The 5,112-nt window shown below is 44.1% G+C and overlaps 1 long non-coding RNA gene across 1 annotated transcript; it reads left to right on the forward strand.

Moving 5' to 3' along the window:
* The first annotated feature begins 665 nt into the window (after positions 1-665).
* Positions 666-1,521, forward strand: LOC105504678. The gene is made up of 3 exons (XR_001000644.1): positions 666-1,042; positions 1,178-1,326; positions 1,418-1,521. It is a non-coding gene; the product is annotated as an uncharacterized LOC105504678 (long non-coding RNA).
* Positions 1,522-5,112: the final 3,591 nt, after the last annotated feature.

Here is a 5,112-nt window from a genome sequence, read left to right on the forward strand (position 1 = left end):
GAGACCCTGAGCAAAGGACGAGCACTCCTGATCCCCAGAAACTGAGAGATAATCAAGTTGTGTCATTTAAGCCACTGAGTCTGTGCTCATTTGTTATACAGCAATACAAAACTAACGCAGGTTACACTTCCCAAATGCCTTTGCAGTTGGTGTTGCCATGTGACTAAGTTCTGGCCAATAGGTTTTAGCTGCAGTGATGTGAGTAGCTTCCCTTCTCTACCTTCCCTTCCCCTCTCCCCTCTTCTTCTGTCAGGATTATGGATGTTGTGGGAAGCCACCTAAAGCATAGGGGTGAGAGAAACACCCTGAAGATGGTGAAGCAACAAGATAAGAAGAGCCTGGATCCCTCAGATTTTAGGATTGCCATATCAGTCCTGAACTGCTTACACCCACAATGTTAAGTGATCATGAAATAAACACCCATCTTGCTTGTTGAAGGCATTCTTACCTTGTGTCTGTGCTACAGGAGTTGAACCTACCCTGACCTAACTGGCAGAGCTCAAAATGGACCCAGGTAGTGTGATCCCAGAGCCCATTTGCTTAGCCTCTTCACCACCCTGCCTCCAATACACCATATTACATTACTGTAGAATTGGAATTTCACACTATTAGAGCTTGATGAGATTGTACTGGTCAAGTCAGTCAAACCAGTCAAACAGACAAGAAAGAGGGACTCAGATCACCTGGAGTTATGGCAATGTATTGCAAAGATACCTCTGAAAATGGGGTGTCATGGGAAACTGAACTTTGCATCCCAGTTCTGAAACATACAGCAACCTCATGGAGACAGATGCATCACTCAGCATTTTGGGGTGGTAGCAAGTTCAGTGACCTGCCAGATTTTTTAGCATTAACTTGAAAGAGAAGACACTTTGATTTCATTTGATTTGATTTCTACTAGTCAAATGGGTACCTGGATTAAGCAGACTCTCCCCAAGGTACCCCAGAGGCCTCTGACATCCCTTATGTCCAACCCAGACACAGCCCTTCTGTAGCCTCAGCATATCTGCCCAGTCCAATCAGCTATAGCCAGAATAAAAAGGTTGGTTTTGCTCCGCCCATGAGCCATGCCATACATGACATGCACGTGAAGAATGATCTGAGCTGTGTTATCTGGCAGAGGCGATGCTCACGGCTCTGCTCCATGTTCTGGGACATGACTGGACTCTCATTTTAGGGAGGAAGATCCAAGAGAGGGAAGGAGACTTTCCCAGGCAGTAGCAGCCTGCTACTTTCCTGCTAACCAGGGCAGAGGCTGGTCTGCACCCCCCTATCCAGGTGGCCCCCGCAGTCACGGTTTTTCTGCTTCTAGAAGCCATCCCTGAGGTCAGCTGAATTTAGACCTATGGTATCTCCAGTACAGCACTTTGTCATCTGTTTGTGAAAATAGTTTTCAAATTCCTGTCTTTCCCTCCAGAACATCATTGCAGAACTCAAAACACATTGCATCATAAAAAATGAAGTGGAGAATTAAGGTAGTTATCCAATTATTTAAAACCATTTCTTATTCGAATAGCTAAATAACTCTTCAAGTCTCCATTTTACATGTGTTCCTCTGATGTGAATGTGACCTTGGCCTATTTGTTTTTCAGTAAAGTCCAAAATCCAAAATAGCCCAACAGAGAGACCCCCCTCCCAGTATTCCATAGCCTCAGTAACAAAGCTCCTTATCAGATCTAACTTAAATCTTTCTTGAAACAACTTAAGTCCCCCTGTGCCATCCTCTGCAAGTGCAGAACAGCCAGAGTGCAGGTTGCAGGGTGTGTGTGTGGGGCCGGGAGGGGGGGATTATTACAGTGAAATCAGCACACAGATCTCAAGATTAAAGTTTGCTGTTTCTCCAGACTGTCTAGGTGACTGCCTTTTGAAATTGCACATGGCTTATACTGCCATTCGTGTCGTTTAAGAAAAAAATTAAATAGAAGTATAAAAGGAAACCAGCAGTGTTTTAAGAGATTTCATTTCTACTTGATGCTTGTACTCATTTGCAGGGAGGCAGGAGGAGGGCTTTTATTAGATAGGGTCTCTGGAAACACTTAAAGTTGAGAAAGACCCATGACCCCAGTCCAAGCTTCTAGACAGAAGAGAGAGGGTGCAAAGGCAAAACCCTCCCCTTACTTTCTTCCACATCACACTGGGGTAAGTGGTTTGTCTCTCGATGTCCAGCCTTTACCATTCTGTGCCTCAGAGGCTGATATGCCCCTGCAGCATCCAGGTTCCCCTGCCCTCTGGCTTCTGATTGAGACCGACCGATGGGCAGTGTGATCACTAATTTTAACGTGTCAGCTTGGTTGGACATGATACACAAATACACGGTCGAACATTATTCTAGATGTTTCTATGAAGGTGCTTTGTGGATGAGAATAACATTTAAATCAGTGGACTTGAAGCAGAATACCCTTACATAAGCGGGTGGGCTTTATCCAATCTGTGGAAGGCCTTCATAGAACAAAGACTGACCTCCCCCTGAGCGAGAAGGAATTCTGCCAGCAGACAGCCTTTGAACTCCAACTGCGAGTGTTCCCTGAGTCTCCAGCCTCACAGCCTACCCCATCAGTCTTCGGACTCACCATGCCTCCACAATCGCAAGAGCCAGCTCCTTAAATAAACGAATGAATCTCTCTCTTTTTATCTGTCTCTCTGTCCCTCTGTCTGTCACAGACACACACACACACACACACACACACACACCCCAATGGTTCTGCTTCTCTGGAGAACCCTGACTAGTACAGGCAGCAACACTAGAAAATCAGACCAGATGGAGGAAGGGAAGCAAGTATTTATCCCCTAACTCCTCCCCTGTGGGGTCTGCACACAGCCCCAGCCATCTCGAGGTAGGGGAGCCATGCCCCCCTCTCACACCCTCAGGCCTGCAGGTGATACCTGTACTCTCTTTTCTTAAATCCAGGGACTGCACTAACCTTGAATGGTTTCCCCACACCATGCTCACTCCTCTACAAATGATCCTCTAATTAACTTCACAATTTATCCTACTATGAGCCTGCTGGAACCTTGCCTAACACCAGTGTCACCAGAATGTGGGGGCCATGGCAATGTTGGTGTGGCATTCAGGGACTTCCTTGTCTGACCTCAATCTCCCCTTTCAGTGTCTTTTTCTGCCATGTTCATTCACTCCAAAGACACGTGAAAACACATGGTAACATACTCAGTATTTTCACCAGACTGCGGTTCTCCCCAACATAGCACCCCTACTCACTCTCTCTGGAAGTGAGCACCCCATAGTATCCTATGCACATTACCAAAAAACCACAGACTAGTAACTTAAAAATAAGTAAGAGGGCTGGGGGACGATGACTCCACACCTGTAATCCCAGCACTTTGGGAAGCCAAGGCAAGTGGATCACCTGAGGTCAGAAGTTCGAGACCAGCTTGACCAACACGGTGAAACCCTGTCTCTACTAAAAAATACAAAAATTAGGTAATCCCAGCTACTCAGGAGGCTGAGGCAGGAGAATTGCTTTAACCTAGGAGGCGGAGGTTGCAGTAAGCTGAGATTGCACCACTGCACTTCAACCTGGGCAACAGAGCAAGACTCTGTATCAAAAAAAAAAAAAAAGAAAAGAAAATTAATAAGGGGTGGGAACCACTGCCCATTGTGGCTCTTTGCTATTTCATCACATCCCCCAACTTTGTTTCTGTAATCATCTATCCTCCATCTCCTCAACCAGTCAGTGGGGTCGGTTGATTTGTTTGTTGTTGTCTTGTTCAACCCAAGTCCCCTTTGTCCCCTGTGGTCGTATTTGTAGCCAAGTTGTTAGGGCATTTAGCAAGGTATGGGAATCTGCTGGAGTAAGTGATTGCTTCATTTTGTTTTCACACCACGTGCTCAAGAATGTCTGAGCAGGTGTGACAGTTTTTGTTTTGTTTTTTGTGTGTTTCAATTGCCTAAGACTCTCCAAAGGCTTTGTTTTAAAAATAAATAATAAATATCACAGGGAAAAATGAAGAACTGTATAGGTTTTAGTAAAAATCATGTTTATGTCTTCTTTTCTTCTGGATTTTCCTAGATTGTGTTAAAAATAGGAACACACGTTTTTCAGCCTGACACTGTGTCTACCACAGAAATAATGAAAGGCAATGAAAAATGGAAATGAGCAACATGACAAAACCAGTCCCCCTGAGGTTTTAGCTAAAAAAGAAAAAAGGAACAAATAGAACCAAGGTAGTAGCAACACCTACAATTAGCATAAGCAGCATCAATAAGGTGTCAAGGTTTCAGAATTAATGAGCCCCAGGTCAGCCACCCAGGTGATGGCCATGCAGACCACCTAAACAAGAAAGTCCCACAGAAAGGACGCTTGTGGTCAGACAATAGATTCTGAGATTCTAAGCAATGAGACAACTGAAAGTTAGATTGCACATAAACATATTCAAATACAAGCATATCATGTTTTATTGCATGTTACTTTATTGCACTTCTCTTATAATGCATTTTTTACAAACTGAACATTTTGGGCAATCCTGCTTAGAGCAAGTCAATCAACACCATTTTTTCCATGCTCACTTTCTGTCTCTGTCTCACATTTTGGTCAATCTCACAATATTTCAAATGATTTGTTATTATTATATCTGTTATGATGATCTGCAATCAGTGATCTTTGAGGTTTCTATTGTAATTTTTGGGGGGGTGCCATGAACTGTGCTCATATAAGATGGAGAGCTTAATAAATGTGTGCGTTCTGACTGCTCCACTGACTGGCCATTCCCCTGTCTCTCCTATTCTCCTTGGGCCTCTCTAATCCCTGAGACACAACAATACTGAAGGTAGGATAATGAATTATCCTATAATGACCTCTAAGTGTTCAAGTGAAAGGAAGTATCTCACATCTTTCCCTTTAAATCAAAAGCTAGAAATGATTATGATTAGTGAGCAGGGCATGTCGAAAGCTGAGACAGGCCTTTAGCACCGAACAGTCAAGTCATGAATGCAAAGGAAAAGCTCTTGAAGAAAATTAAAAGTGGTACTACAGTGAACACATGAATGATAAGAAAGCAAACAGGCCCAGCGCGAAGGACACAGAAGACCGGTGATTTCTGCATTTTGAACTGAGGTACTGGGGTCATCTCACTAGTGAGTGCCGGACAATCGGT

The sequence above is a fragment of the Colobus angolensis genome, unplaced genomic scaffold (genome assembly GCF_000951035.1).
Source record: "Colobus angolensis palliatus isolate OR3802 unplaced genomic scaffold, Cang.pa_1.0 Scaffold95, whole genome shotgun sequence".
NCBI classification, from domain to species: Eukaryota; Metazoa; Chordata; class Mammalia; order Primates; family Cercopithecidae; genus Colobus; species Colobus angolensis.